This window comes from Carlito syrichta, unplaced genomic scaffold, assembly GCF_000164805.1.
Source record: "Carlito syrichta isolate Samal-C Ts95f unplaced genomic scaffold, Tarsius_syrichta-2.0.1 Scaffold302518, whole genome shotgun sequence".
Lineage (NCBI taxonomy): Eukaryota > Metazoa > Chordata > Mammalia > Primates > Tarsiidae > Carlito > Carlito syrichta.
In genome coordinates this window covers 1,067,190-1,084,073 of record NW_007246614.1, presented here as the reverse complement: position 1 = coordinate 1,084,073, position 16,884 = coordinate 1,067,190, and the positions used below count along the sequence as shown (strand labels likewise).

General features: G+C 41.2%; 1 protein-coding gene across 2 annotated transcripts in view; it reads right to left on the bottom strand.

The window, feature by feature from the left end:
• The window catches only part of ERG (ERG, ETS transcription factor), a 295,512-nt gene that overhangs the window by 201,810 nt on the left and 76,818 nt on the right, over positions 1-16,884 (bottom strand). The window lies entirely within an intron of this gene.

The following is a 16,884-nucleotide window of genomic DNA, read 5'->3' as shown; positions in this document are numbered from 1 at the left end:
ATGGTTACAAAACTAGGGACACAAAACTGCTTTTCAAATTTGCCGTTGAGCACATTGTTCCAGGGATATGCCAAGGCACTCCCAGAAGTCCTCACTGCATCTGAATCACGCCGATTCCAGCCCTGTCACCGTATAAAGGCACCTGCTTCCAATCCTCTCATGGTACAGATGCGCCTATTCCAGCCCTCTCAGGATAGAGACATGCCTACTTCCAGCCTTCCCATGGTACAGATATGATTACTTCCAGCCGTCTCAGGGTACAGACACACCTACTTCTAGCCCTCTCAAGGTACAGACGCGTCTACTTTCAGCCCTCTCAGGGTACAGATGCACCTGCTTCCAGCCCTCTCATGGTACAGATGTATTTACTTCAAGCTTCTCCTTCTCACGGTACAGACATGCCTACTTCCAACCAGATTACCTCTCACAGGCAGCGTCCACCTCCATATTGTGTCCTCCCAAAAGGGCTCTCTGGAGACCTTGCAAGATTGGGGTAAACTTGGCTAGTCAAGATGATGACATGCTAGAAACCTTAGGCATTATTAATTATTATTATTTACTATACTCAAATTTCTCATCTTGGAAAATATGTAGGTTTTCACCTAGGCCTAAAGCAAGTCTCTTTAGGGGGGAAATAGTTGCTAAAAATGCAGGAAGAGCGAGGTACTGTCTTGAAATTGAATTGGGTAGCAGATGAAGGTGACTCACACTCTTTGGACTTTTGTGGGAGGAAAGACTGGCAGTGGACAGGGCCTGGCTGAAGGTCTCTAGGAGCATAGTAATACTCACCTCCCCCAGGACAGCTCCATCAAGAGGGCAGCAGGCACCCCAGGATAACACTGCTTTGCTCCCAGGATCATTCAGCCCAGAAGGGAGAGCATCCTTGAGCCTTCCTGACAAGAGAAAGGCTTCCCACTGCACGACCACCACTCTGTAGACCAAACTGCTATTTCTTTACACTTGGGCTGTCTCTCTGGGCTAGTTCACCCTGCACAATTCCCCCTCCCTGCACACACACACTGTCACTCACACTAGGGGCCGAAGCTTGTCCCCTGTCCCTCAAATCCGGGCTGACATGTGGCTGCTTCTGACCTAGAGAACACAGTTGGAAGGAATGTTCTGGGAATACTGGGCCCTAGACTTCATGGAACTGGACGTTTCCTATACCTGCCTCTTAGAACTGAGTCCCACACTCAGGGCAGCACAGAGGACTGAGTGCCCCCTGGCAGCCAACACCGATGCCTGGCCTGAAAGGGAGTCATTCTGGGAGGTCCAGAAGGTCATCTTTCAGATGACCATGTTCCCCGCCCACACCAGGGAAGCAGAATTGTCTAGCTGATCAGTCAGCCCATAAAATCGTAACAAATAATAAGTGGGTTCTTATTTTAAGCTACTAGTTTTGGGGGTGGTTTGTTACATATATAGGTCATGGAAACACCCTGTAAAACCCTAGATACAAAAAGGAGATAGCTTATGTTCTCCTGTCACACTATGGAAAAGTACGAGGATGGTTCCAATCTTTCCCGTCTCCTGTATCCACATTTTTTGTAAAGTAGTAACTTTGTGGTTCTTCTCACTAAAAAGGTAGAATTACTTCTCCAATCACTTGTTTTGGGGCTACCCATGTACCTGCTTCAGTCAAAAGAATATAACAGAAGGACAGTGTGCCAGTTTCTAAACAAAGTCCCTTAAAGCATGATGGTTTCAACTTGCTACCTCGTAACTTCCCACCAGTATGGGAACATTCCCTGTTGCACCTAGGAGAAAGAGAGGCACCTGGGGCAGAGTCAGGTCACTCGAATCACCCAGCCACAACTACCTTAGATCATCTCAGTGACAACCCAAACCCTAGATATACAAGGGAGTCAATCAGACCAGAAATGCCCAGCTAAGGCCAACTTGAATGGCCAACCCACAGACTCATGGCTAAAGAAGTGCTCACTGTTCTAAGTCACTGAGATTTGGGGCATTTTACCATGCAGCATTTTTATAACAATAGATGACTGATATACACACTTGGCTCTGAATAATACAGTTAACAAGATATCCCTTAAAATTTTTCCAGCCATTGGCCAGGCACAGTGGCTTATGCCTGTCATTCCAGCACTTTGAGACACTGAGGTGGAAGGGTTACCTGAGCCCAGAAGGTCGAGGCTGTGGTGAGCCATGATTGTGCAACCACACACCAGCCTAGGTAACAGAGTGAGTACTCAATTAAAAAAAAAAATTCAACCAGAGAGATAAAAAGAGATTCAAACAGAAATTTAAAAGGAAACTAATGCCGGGCTTGGTGGTTCAGCCTATAATCCCGCGCTTTGGGAGGCTGAGGTGAGTGGATTGCCTCAGCCCGTGGGTTTGAGACGCGTCTGGGCAACTTGGCGAGACCTCATCTCTACAATAAATCAAAAATTCAGCCGGGCGTGGTAGCGCGTGCCTGTAATTCCGGCTACTCGGAAGGCTGAGGTGGAAGGATCGCCGGAGTCCAGTAGGTCGAGGCTGTAGTGGCCGGGAGCGGCCACTGCATTCCAGTCTAGGCGACAGAGTGAGGCTCCAACTCAAATAAATAAATAAATAAAAATAAAAGGAAACTAACTTCATCTCAACACACAGACATACTATTTCTGTTCAGCTAAGTGACATGATCTCAAACCCTAATCCTATCCTCAAAATGAGTTTGGAAATTGAAGGATAGCCAAGAAACCTCTTCCAGAATCTCTGTGGGCTTCTCAGAGCCCTTCCCAGAAGCAGCTGAATTGTCACTGCACTTAATGCTCTGCCAGCCTTCTGGGGATTCTGAAAATAATGACATGGAATCAACATTCTGGATGTACAAGGCTATAGAAACATCATTGAAGTTACAGAGGCCACTCAGTCTGTAACTAACCAAGACATAACTTAACAAGTAACCATTGTGTTTCTTATGGGGACAGTTTGGGTACTTTCAATGCATCAAGGATAAAATGACAGGGATGGGAATAGATAGATTCCAGACGTTATACCGATCCGAGCCTTGAGGGATTGAGATAGAGAAATGACTCATACAGATACCAAGAGTCAGTTCCAAGCACAGGCAGTTAGTGGAGGTGCCAAACAGAAGGCACGGATGGCATCTGGAGGAAAGAGGGAATGGATCCATGCAGAAACAAGGAGGTGCCACCAATGAGACTTGATGAACCAGAGGGATGAGATTGGAGAAAAGGCAGACAAGCAAGGAACAAAAGTTCCTCCCAGCTCTCCCATATCAGAGACCAAGGGCAGATGAGCCCCTTAAACTGCCACCACCAAGGTACCATCTACCAAAGGAATTCACTAAGCACTCAGTGTGCTGGCACTGCCATGCTCCAAACCAATGGACCTAAAGACCAAGGAAACCAAAGCTCAACCACCTTTCATGTCTCCTTGATCCACTAATATCCGTGACTTTTTTTGTAGTCATTTGGGTGTCTTTTTTTTGAACCACTCTGAAGGTATTTTTTGGATTTTTTAAAAAGCACTTTCTATTGACTTTTCTGTTTCTAATGGTCATTATTCAAATATTTAGTAGTTGGTAAAGGTTGTGGTAATTTGATGTCACTATGGGAACCTTTTTATTTTCCATTTTACCTGTCTTTGAACCCTTGCAAAACTTGAATCTATGTTGTCTAATATTTGTTTCTTTACTTACTTACTTTAATATTTGTTTCTTCTGGTAAATTCATTTGGTAGTATATATGCATATGATTTTGCATTTCATGATCCAGCATTATTTTATTATTGGGTGTTTTGGAAAAAAAAAGACATTGACAGTCAACAGAATTCTACCTGTCTCCCTTCTTTTTTGTTGTTTTCAAAAAGTCAGTGTCTTAACAAATAGAAACAAACTTGCTTTGAGTTACCTTAGCTATCACTGCATAAAGTATGAACTGGTATGCAGAGCTGAATGAAAAATAAGCATTTTGTAATTAGGGAGGCAATACTGCAACATGCTTAAGAGAAGACCTGAATATTTACAGGACTGGTGCAAGGAAATAAATGGAGGTTCCCAAGACCTAGTCCCTATCTCTCCTCTCTTCCTAACCCATGGCTCTGTTTTGTAGACACTCCAATCCACATGGCCACGTTCCATACAACAGCTGCTCCATGGTCATTCTTCAGGCCAGGGAAACACACACAGGACCTACCCAAGGAGATGAACTCCAGCAAAGAGGACAGTGTAGGCCCCAAAGATGCTCAGTTCAGTTTGGGCAGCAGCTCCAAGTTCCCAGTGACCCTGGATGTGGTCTGGAATGAGGGTGGGTGCAGCCAAAGAGGGCAAGAGCAGGTTCTGGAAGGCAAGGGCAGGGCTCTAGCCCAGGTGCAGAGCTAGATCCAGGCACAGGTACAGAGCCAGGTGTAAGACAGCAACCAGAGCTGCTAACCCTCTCCTTGGAAACCAAGAAACAGCCATTTATCCTCCAGAAGCCTTAGCTACACATCTGCAAAATGAGGCTACTATTACTGTAGTATAAGAAATATATTTCGGTATTTGTCTCTAGTTTCTGGCACAGAGCTCCTAAAATTCTTGGAATTTCCTGAGTGATAGGAGCATCTTTTGTTCTAATCAGATGATGGTTGGTGTGTCCTCCAATAGCTTCAAGATGGGGGCTGGGTGCCGAAAAGCTCAAGTCTTGACTAGATACTTGGAACTTTCAGCCCCACCCACCAATCTCCCAAGAGGGAACAGGGGCTAGAGATTGTGTTATGGTCAATGATTTAAGCCATCCTGCCTATATAACAAAACCTCCATGAAAACGCTGGACAGAGTTAGGAGAGTTTCTGGGTTGGCAAACGTATTTAATATACCAGTAGAGTCATGCACCCCAACTCTACAGGGATCCTTCCAGGCCTGGCCCTATCTACCTCTTCATCTGGCTGTTCATTTGTAACCTTAATAAACTGTAATGGTAAATATAATACTTTCCTAAGTTCTAGAGGGTGTTGAGGGAACCCCACAACTTTGTAGCCAAGCTAAAAAAAAAAGTGTAGGTAATCTAGGGACCCAATACTTGCAACTGGCATATGTAGTGGAGTTTGACGCTAACTTCCAGGTGGCTGGTGTCAGAATTGACTTAAAATGTTGAACAGCCAGTTGTCATCAGGGTGTTGAATAATTAGTGTTGACAAATATACCACATATTTCGTGTCAGGAGATGAAAAACAAAAACGAAAACAAAACAAACCCCCAGAATGATGTTTGGTAGTTCACATAATAATAAATGCAAGATTTGGCCCATATCTATTCTAACTTATTAGTATGTATGCTGAACCGTTGTTCGACTATCTCCTCTGTCTACCCTGTCTGGGTTTTGAGAGGATTCAATCGAACTATAACTGAGAAACCTCTTGCACCGAACAAATGTAGTCAAATTCCTTCACTTTAAAAATTGAATTTTTAATATGAAGCTAATTTTCACTATTCATTAAATGAAAATATTTTAGGCAAAATGGTTCTAAGCAAACTCATGATAATGAATACATTCACTGAATGAGTTGGAGTTGGTCACTAGGTACATTTGCTCTAGGTGAGTGACTATTAGGCGTACAAGTTTGTTTTTGTTTGTTTGTTTGTTTGTTTTTACCTGCAAAACCCTACCATAAGAATGGAATAAGCTTGATTCCTGCAGAACACATCTGCCCCATAATGGGGCAGTGGTCTCTTTTGGGAAGCAGAAACCAGGAGACAGTCAAGGCCCACAATTTAAGGAGTCACCCTCTCTCCAGCTCATGCAAATGTGGGATCAGCACCTGAGAGTGGGCACCAGCTTAAACTCTGTGCCTCAATTGCCTTAGCTGGTCTCAGTGCTGGAGCCTGCACTCCAGAGCTTAGCAGGGAAGACCAGTGGGAGGAGGAAGAAAGCATGAGAAGAAACTGAACACACCTTTATGTTTACCTAAAAATAAGAAACTGAACATCTTCAGTAAGATCTGGCTAATCTTTCTAAATAAGTAAAAATATCTATTTCTATGGGTTGAATTGTGTCACATATCTTCCTCAATTCATATGGTGGAGTCCTAACCATCAGTTCCTTGAGAGTTGACTGTGTTTGGAGGCAGGGTTTTTACAGAGGCAACCAAATTAAAGTGAGGTCATTAGGGTGGATCCTACCCCAATATAACTGGTGTCCTTACAGAAAGGGAAAATTCAAAGATAGGTTTGTAAGAGGAGTCATCCCCCAAAATGGAATTATTTTTTGAAGGGCAGGTCCCTTGTACTACAGGCTCCCCCAGCTAGGTTAAGTGTTCCAGAAGCCTATCAGCATCAATTTGCTAGCTAGTGCTGTTGTGAGAGGCTGCATTCAGCTTCAGTGAATCTTTTTGGTGAGGCAAGAGTCTTTCAGTGCAGTTGCCCATTTCATGGTGGGTAAAAAACTGCACTGAGCATTCAGTTTTTTTTTTTTTTTTACCAAAACAGCATGACCCCCATGCCTCATCCTCCCTATTCACCCGATCTCACCCCAAGCAACTTTTTTTTTTGTTTCCCAGGTGAAAAAAAAACCTCAAAGGGAAACATTTTGCTGATGTAGAAGAGATGATACAAAAAACAGGAGAAACACTAAAAGGTATCAACATCGAGAAGTTCAAAAGCTGTTTTGAGCGGTAGAAAAAAATGTCTCAATAGGTGTATGGCATCAAACAGAGAGTACTTTGAAGGTGACTGTAGTTTAAACATATGTCAATAAATATACAATATTTTATAAATGAAGGGGGGGGTCCCCTCTCATATAGGAAGAAGATAATATGATGACACAGGAAGAAGATGGCCATCTACAAGCCAAAAAGAGAGGCCTGGCACAGATCTTCCCTCTGAGCCCTCAGAAGGAACTATCCCTGCCAAAGCCTTGACTTTGGACTTCCAACCTCCAGAACTGGGAGACAATACATTTCTATTGTTTAAAGCCACACAGTTGGTGTCACTTTGTTGCACCAGCAGTGGGAGACTACTATATCTCTATTAAGGGATGTGGTGAAATATTATAACTGATGAAGATTAGATGCCCCTGCTCGGGGCACAGCCTCATGAACCACTTTCATTTCAATTGCACAATTTCTTCCTGAACACCAAGTCTTTTAAAAGCATGTCCCAAGCTTCATGTACTGTATTGCATTTGTCCATCATTCCTGGCTTAATTTTGGCAAAGGAGAGACCTTATATCCTATGGTCTAAATGACTGGCACATGGGTCCCCATAACCTTAGCCCCTGCAGGGCTTCTCTGAGGAAAGCCTAACAGCCCTGAGTGTTCAAGGGCATACTATGGAGCTAGAGTGTTAACCTTCCCCCACCTGGTATTTTCTGGGGGTGGCATGTTTTGTGAATACCATATGTGACTTGAAATGAGGTTTCAATTGCATCAGGTGAAATAACTGTACAATGATTATAAGCCAAACGTAGTAGTATGACAGGAAAATATAAATGCAATAAAAGCACAGGTCTATAGACACTGACCCTCTGGTTCTTCTGAAAGAGGTAGAAAAGAGTAGGATGCAGTGGGGGAAAGAGACTGTGAAGACTACAGTACTGATAAACTGATCATTTTTAAAGCTCCACAAAAATGTAATTAAATACATCAACAGCTGTAAAAACAAGAAGATCATATCATTAGATGCAGAAACGCTTTTTTTTTTTTTTTGAGTTGGAGTTTCACTCCATCGCCCAGACTGGAGTGCAGTGGCCGCTCCTGGCCACTGCAGCCTCAACCCACTGGGCTCTGGCGATCCTTCTGCCTCAGCTTTCCGAGTAGCTGGAATTACAGGTGCGCACTACCACGCCCAGCTCATTTTTGATTTATTATAGAGATGAGGTCTCGCCAAGTTGCCCAGGAGGGTCTTGAACCCGCGGGTTCAGGCAATCCACTCACCTCAGCCTCTCAAAGAGGCGGGATTACAGGCTGAGCCACCGAGCCCAGCCAGAAACGCTTTTGATAAAATCCAGCATCCCTTCTTGTTAAAAACTCTTGAACACCAAGGTATAGAGGGACTACACCTCAATATAGTAAGAGTCAACTATGATAAACCCACAGCCGACATATTGCTAAATGGACAGAAATTGGAAAGATTTCCCTTGAAAACCAGAATAAGACAAGGCTGTCCACTCTCACCCCTCCTATTCAACATAGTGTTGGAAGTCTTAGCTATAGCAATCAGACAAGAGAAGGAAATCAGAGGTATCCAAATAGGAGAAGAAGTCAATTTATCCCTCTTTGTTGACTATATGACCCTGTACCTAAAAAATTCAAGAGAATCTGTCAAAAAAAAAAAAACTCTTTTCACTGATAAAGAACTTTGGCAAAGTCTCAAGGTATAAAATAAATATGCAAATGACAGTCACATTCTTATACACCAACAACAGACAGAGAACCAAATAAAAAGCACAATCCTATTCACAATGGCCACAAAAAAATGAAATGCATTGGCATATTCCTAACCAGAGAAATGAAAGACTTTTTATAATGAAAACAACAAAACACTGCTCATGGAAATCAAAGACACAAACAAATGGAAAAATAACCCATGCTCATGGATTGGAAGAATCAACATTGTTAAGATGTCCATCCTATCAAAGGCAATCTACAGATTTAATACAATACCCATTAAATTATCAACATCGAGCCGGGCTCGGTGGCTCAGCCTGTAATCCCGCGCCTTTGGGAGGCTGAGGTGAGTGAATTGCCTGAGCCCGCGGGTTCGAGACCCGCCTGGGCAGTGAGACCTCATCTCTACAATAAATCAAAAAATCAGCTGGGTGTGGTGGCGCATGCCTGTAATTCCGGCTACTCGGAAGGCTGAGGCGGAAGGATCGCTGGAGCCCATAAGGCCGAGGCTGCGGTGACCGGGAGCGGCCACTGCACTCCAGTCTGGACGACAGAGTGAGACTCCAACTCAAAAAAAAAAAAAAAATTATCAACATCATTCTTCTCAGACCTGGAAACAATACAAAAATTCATATGAAAACATAAAACACCATAAATAGCCAAAACAATACTTCAGCAAAAGAAACAAAGCAGGAGGTATCACACTTCCAGACTTTAAACTCTACTATAAGGCTACTATAATCAAAACAGCTTGGTATTGATACAAAAACAGGCATATAGACCAATGGAACAGGATAGAGATTCCAGAAGTGAAACCTCAATTTCTCTATCAACTCATCTTTGACAAAGCCTCCACCAACAACCACTGGGAAGAGGAGAACCTATTCAGTAATGGTGCTGCAAAAACTGGCTGACCACATGCAGAAGATTGAAACAGGACCCCTACCTATCACCATACACAAAAATCAACTCCAAGTGGATCAAAGGCCTAAATGTAAAACCTCAAACTATAAGAATCCTAGAAGAAAATGAAGGAAACACTCTTAGGCACATTGGAGTAGGCAACAAATTCTTGATAATTCTCCAAAAGCAAATGCCATAAAAAACAAGACAGACAAGTAGGACCTCATCAAACTTCTGCAAAGGAAAAGAAACTATCAAGAGAGTAGGGAGACAGACCAGAGAATGGGAAAAAATATTTGCCAACGTATAGCTGAAAAAGGCCTAAGATCCAGGATCTACAAGGAACTCAAACATGCCAAAAGGAAAAAAAAAACCCTATTAAAAAGTGGGAAAAATATATGAATAGACACTTCAGAAGAAGACATATGAACAGCCAACAGATACATGAAAAAATGTTCAGCCTCACTAATCATCAACAAAATGCAAATTAAAACCACAGAGATATCACCTAACTCCAGTCAGGATGGTCATCATTAATAACTCAAAAAACAACAGATGCTGGCAAGAATGTAGAGAAAAAGGAATGCATCTACGTTGTTGGTGTGAGTGTAAATTAGTACAAACTCTGTGGAAAATAATGTGGTAATTCCTAAAAAATCTAAAAATTGACCCTCCATATGACCCAACAATTCCCCTTCTGGGAATATACCCAGAGGAATGCAAATCATTCTATGAAAAATATACCTGCCCACTCATGTTTCTCTCAGCATTATTCACAATGGCAAAAACATGGAACCAACAGTGCTGCCTATCAAATGTGGTACATATACAATATAGAATATTAAGCAGCCATGAAAAAAAAAAACAAAAAGCAAAAGTATGGACTCTGTAGCAACTTGTATGGATTTAGAATCTATAATACTCAGTGATCTATCACAGAAACAAACATTTGAGTACCACATGTACTCACTTATAAGCAGACCCTGAACATTTATCATAATACTATAAGAAAGGGATTGGAGTTCTGGGCAAAATGATGATATAACAGGTTGGACTGTGAGAGTCTTTGCAAAAGCAAGTGTTCATAAAGACACTGTGTGTGAGTGGGTGTGTGCCAGTGGGTGAGTGAAAGTCCATCTGAGGAGAGATTCAGTTTCATGCACCCAGGGCTCTCCTCTGGAGGTGATTGCAACTCACCACTAACCTGAGATTGGAGACCCAGGCACACAGGATCACCTGCCATGCTCAGGACTCTCTTGAGAGGAGGTAGCAGAGAACAGTCGCCCCTCACACAGCCCATGCCATCAACTGCAGCAGCATAATGGGCACAAGCAGGAGGAACCATGGAGAAAAGGGTTGTGGAAATCTGGAGTAAAGCTCCAACGATGGTGATGAGACACTGATGGGTGCCATCTTCTCAATCATGGGACCAGGCAGAGACCTGCATTGTCCTGCCCAGCTCCACCCAGTCTCCATCTTGAGACCTAGAGGCTATCTTCTCATCAGACTCAGAGAAACAGACACTCCTTCTCCACACTGGAACAGGCACAGACATGTCAGGTCTGAGTGGGAGACTTGATAGCAGCAGCGAGTACGGTGAGTCCAGATCTGATCCATCCTCTTCCCACAGTAGTCCATGGGGCATCTGACCCATGCTGAGAAAAACCCTTTCAGCCTGCGCTGAGAGTGGAGGGGACAGGCTAGAGACTGGAGCTGCTCCTTGACATGGCAGTAGTAGGCAAAAGAGACCTGGAGTTACAGAAATGGCTACAGAGCAAGCATTTGGTTTTTTGTGCTTGTGTTTTGTTTTAGTTTTTGATTTTTTATTCTTCTCACTTTCTTTCTGCTTTGCTTTACATTTTTGCACTTGCTTTGTTTCTGTTACTTTATTTTTTTTTATTTTCTGTTTGTGTTTGGGCATTTTTAAGGGAAAGTACACCAGTGGGGGATTTTTGTTTGTTTGTTTGCATGACTGTTTGTATGTTTTTGTTTTTTTTGTTTTTTCTGTGTTTGTTTCTCTGTTTAGTCATTAGTTGGTATGCCTGTCTGTTTTCCTATACTTCTTCTCTCTCTCCACCTTCCTTTAATCTTCCTCCTTCCTTTTTTCATTATTTTCCTTTTTCCTATCTCATTTTGCTTTCAGGTGGCAAACAGACACCCCCACTGCATGGACAGATTGTAAGGCAGTTAGAAGTGGATTCCAAGGGGCTCAAACACCTGTCAGTGGATACAAGGATCTCCTGATAGCTTCTGAATCACAGTTATCCCCCATAAATGAACAACAGAATTAAAGAAGAGGTAAAAGGGGGGAGGAAAACATACACAAAAGAAGAAAAACCAAAGGATGAATATGAGTCTCACACAGACCCCTGGGAGGTCAGCCACTGAGAATACAGACTTTGGAACTCAAACAATGAAGAGCCCCCAGAATGACTGGTCTCAAACCACAAACCCAGATATCAAGATATTAATAGAGAGAATAAATAGAAATGAAGAGAGAAAGGAGGAAAGAATGAAGGAGTTGATAACTGAGCTAAAAACAATAAAGGATACAGTGAATGAAATAAATAACAAACTGATAAGCATGGAAAGCAGAATTAACCAAGCAGAAGAAAGAATCTCAAAGCTTGAGGACCAAAATATAGAAACAACCTTAACTGTTAAAAACATAGAAAAGAAGCTTAAAAAACCAGAACAAAACCTCCAAGAGATGAGCAATTACATCAAGAGTCTGAATTTAAGATTAATTGGAATCCCTGAGGCAGATAGAGAGACAGAGACTATGTTGGAACAAACATTCCATGAAATTATCCAGAAAAATTTCCCTTATCTCATCAGTGACATGATCACTCAAACACAGGAGATTCAGAGAACCCGTGCAAGAAACAAATGAGAAGACTAACTCCTAGACACATAGTAATTTGCCTATACAAAGTAGATATGAAAGAAATAATCTTAAAGGCTGCAAGAGAGAAAGGTCAGACTACCTACCAGGGAAGACCAATTAGAATAGCAGCAGACTTATCTACAGAAACACTTCAGGCTAGGAGAGCTTGGGGCCCAATCTCCAAAGTTCTCAAAGATAAACAATTTCAACTAAGAATTACCTACCCAGCTAAGCTAAGTTTCAGTGATGGAGAAATAAAATCTTTCCCTGACATTCAATCCCTAAGAGTTTTTATTGCTTCCAGACCAGGTCTACAAGAAACACTTAAGAGATTATTAAACACAGAAGAAAGAAAAAAAAGAACAATGATGCCCTTCCCACGAATGCAGGAAAAAGATGGAAAACACACATGAATCAACCCAAAAACCAATAGAAAGACAACAAACAACTAAACAAACAAACAACAGCAACAACAACAATCCCTCATGACAGGGATAAACTCTCACATAGCTACAATTAGCCTGACTATGAATGGACTAAATGCACCACTGAAAAAACATAGAATGACAAATTGTATACAATATCATGAGGAAACAATATATTGCCTCCAAGAGACTCATCTCACCAGAAAGGACACTCAGAGACTTAAAGTAAGAGGATGGGAAACAAAACTTCAGATGAATGGAACACAAAAGAAAACAGGAGTTGTGATCTTAGTATCAGACAAAATACCTTTTAAGCTATCAAAAATTTAAAAAGATACTGAAGATCACTACATAATGATAAAAGGTTCAATCCATCAACAAGAAATATCCATCCTTAACATATATGCACCAAACAGAGAAGCACCAACTTTCATAAAACAGCTTCTAGGTAAACTAAAAAAAGATATTGACTCTTACACTATCATAGCTGGGGACTTAAATACCTCACGAACAACCCTAGACAGATCATCAAGACAAAAAGTCAACAAGGAGATCCAGAACCTCAATGTGATGCATAATCAAATGGACTTAATTGATACCTACAGAACACTGCTCCTAACGACCATGGAATATACATTCTACTCATCATCACATGGAACTTACTCTAAGATTGACCACATCCTCGGCCATAAATAGAGCATAAACAAATTCCATAAGATTGAAATTGTGCCATGCATCTTCTCAGACTACAGTGGAATAAAAATAAGTATCAACATCAACAAAGTTCCCCCAAAACACACAAAGACATGGTGTTCAGTATGATGTTGAACAACTCCTGGGTCAACATGAAAATCAAAATAGAGATTAAAAGATAACTGGAAATAAAGGAAAACAAGGAAACATCTTACCAAAATCTCTGGGATGGCATGAAAACAGTACTAAGAGGGGAATTCATATCTCTATGAACACACATGAAGTGAGTGGAAAGATCACAAATTAACAGCCTAACAAATCGCCTAAGGAAGTTGGAAAAGCAAGACCACAAAAACCCTAACTTCAGCATAAGAACCCAAATCACCAAAATAAAAGCCCAAATTCGAGACATAGAAGACAAAAATATAATATCAAAAACTAAAAACTAGCTTTTTGAAAGAATAAGCAAGATTGATAAACCCTTAGCTAGACTGACCAAGAAAAAGAGAGAAAAAGCCCAAATAAACACAATCAGAAATGCAAAAGATCAAGTCACAACTGTATGAAAACAAACTTGAAAACCCAAATGAAATGGAGGATTTTCTGACATCACACAACCTCACCAGGTTGAAACAATAAGAAATTGAGACCCTAAATAGACGAATAACAACCCAGGAAATTGACTATGTCATAAGAAAACTGACTACAGAAAAAAACTCTGGAACAGATGGCTTTTAAGCAGAATTCTACAAAACATACAAGGAGAATCTATACCAATCTTATTGAAAGTATTTCATGGAATCAAGAATGATGGCACTCTCCCCAAATCATAATATCACATTGATATCCAAACTGGGTAAGATCCAACAGAGAACTACAGGCCAATATCGTTGATCAACATAGATGCTAAAATTCTCAACAAGATTCTAGCAAACCAGATCCACCAACACATCTAAAAATATCATCTACCATGACCAAGTAGGCTTCATCCCCGGGATGCAGGGCTGGTTTAACATCTGTAAGACCATAAATATAATTAAATACATTAACAGATATAAAGACAAAAACCACATGTTTATATCCTTAGATGCAGAAAAAGCTTTTGATAAAATCCTGCACCTCTCCTTTATAAAAACCTTTGAACATCTAGGCATAGACGGAACATATCTCAAAATAGTAAGAGCCATCTACGAGAAACCCACAATCAACATACTGTTAAACAGACAGAAATTGGAACCATTTTCCCTGAAAACTGAAACAAGACAAGGATATCCACTCTCACTCCTCCTGTTCACCCCTCCTATATTGGAAGTCTTAGCTACAGCAATCAGACAAGAGAAGGAAATCAGGGATATTCAAATAGGAAAGGAGGAAGTTAAGTTATCCCTCTTTGCAGACATGATTCTATACCTCAAAAATCCAAGAGAATCTGTCAAAAACCTTCCTGCACTGATAAAGGACTTTGGCAAAGTCTCAGGGTATAAAATAAATGTGCAAAAGTGAGTCGCATTCCCATACACCAACAATAAACAGACAGAAACCCAAATAAAAGGCACAATCCCATTCACAATAGCCACACACACAAAAAAATGAAATACCTTGGCATCTTCCTAACCAGAGAAGTCAAAGACCTTAACAATGAAAACTACAAACACAGTGCTCAAAGAAATCAATGACACAAACAAATGAAAAAATATTCCATTCACATGGACTGGAAGAATCAACATTTTAAGATGTCCATCCTACTCAAGGCAATCTACAGATTTAACATAATACCCATTAAATTACCAACAACATTCTTCTCAGACTTGGAAATGACAATACAGGAATTCATATGGAAATATAAATGACCATGAATAGCCAAAACAATCCTCAGTCAAAAAAAAAAAAAAAAGCAGGAGGCATCAGGCTCCCAGACTTTAGGTTTTATTATAAATCTCCAATAATCAAACAGCCTGGTATTGTTACAAGAACAGACCAATGGAACAGGATAGAGATTCCAAAACAAAAACTCAATTTCTCAACCAATTCATCTTTGACAAAGCCTCTACCATCAACCACTGGGGAGGGGAGAACTTATTCAGTAAATGGTGCTGTGAAAACGGGCTGACCACATGCAGAAGATGTAAACAAGACCCCTGCCTATCACCATACACAAACATCAACTCTAAATGGATCAGAGACCTAAACGTAAAACCTCAAACTATAAGCACCTTAGAAAATGCAGGAAGTACCCTCACGGAAATTGAAACTGGTAACCAATTCCTGATCAAAACTCCAAGTGCCCATGCCATAAGAGATAAGATAGACAAGAGGGACCTCATCAAACTGAAAAGCTTCTTCAAAGCAAAAGAAACCATTGAGAAAGCGGGGAGACAGTCCACAGACTGGGAAAAAACATTTTCCAACTGTATATCTGACAAGGACCCAATATTCAGGATCTACAAGGAACTCAAACGTGCCGAAAAGAAAAAAACAAACAGCCCCATTACAAAGTGGGCAAAAGATATGAATAGACACTTCTCAAAAGAAGACACATGAGCAGCAAATAGACACATGAAAAAATGCTCAGCCTCACTAGTCACCAAAGAAATGCATATTAAAACCACACTGAGACACCACCTAACTCCAGTCAAGATGGCCATCATCAATAACTCAAAAAACAACAGTTGCCAGAGAGGATGCACGGAAAAGGGAACACTTCTACACCGTTGGTTGGAGTGTAAACTAGTACAATCTCTGTGGAAAACAGTTTGGCAAATCCTAAAAGATCTAAAAATTGACCTTCCATACGACCCAGCAATCCTCGTTCTTGGATATACCCAGAGGAACTCAAATCACTCTATGAAAAAGATACCTGCAAATACATGTTTATTGCAGCATTATTCACAATAGCAAAAACCGTGCTGCCCATCGAAAGAGGACCAGATTTTTTAAAATGTGGTACATACACATGATAGAATATTATGCGGCCATAAAGAAGGACAAAATTATGAACTTCACAGCAACTTGGATGGACTCAGAGGCTATAATACTGAGTGACATCACAGAAACAAAGAACAGAGTATCATATGTTCTCACTCATAAGTGAACCTATCATAGTACTATAAGAAAAGGACTGGCAGTAGTGGGAAACTGCCAGGGGATGGTGAGGGTGGGATTGGTAGAAGTGGGAATCTGCCAGGGGTGGGGCACACCTCATCAACAAAGGTACCTGCATAATGAACATTTGTATACCTAATCCTGAATTGTACCCCACATATATTAAAAAAAAAATTTTTTTTTAAGTAGTGGGACACTGCTGGGGACAGCCACACAACATCAATAAGGGTGCCCCATTTCAAACCAGGCAAAGTGGGGACCAAAGGGTGGCCCAAACTTTACCTGTACAATGACCACATATGTACCTAACCCTGAATTGTACCCCCATCTTAAAAAAGAAAACAATTCTTTATGTCAAAATGACTACTAAATTAAATGATTCCATATTAAACATCTAAAAAATAAAAATAAAAGCTCCACAGTGTGGGGGTGGGAGCAGGCGGTACACGTTATTATTATTATTATTTTTTGAGTTGGAGTCTCACTCTGTCACCCAGACTGGAGTCCCGTGGCTGCTCCCGGCCACCGCAGCCTCGACCTGCTGGG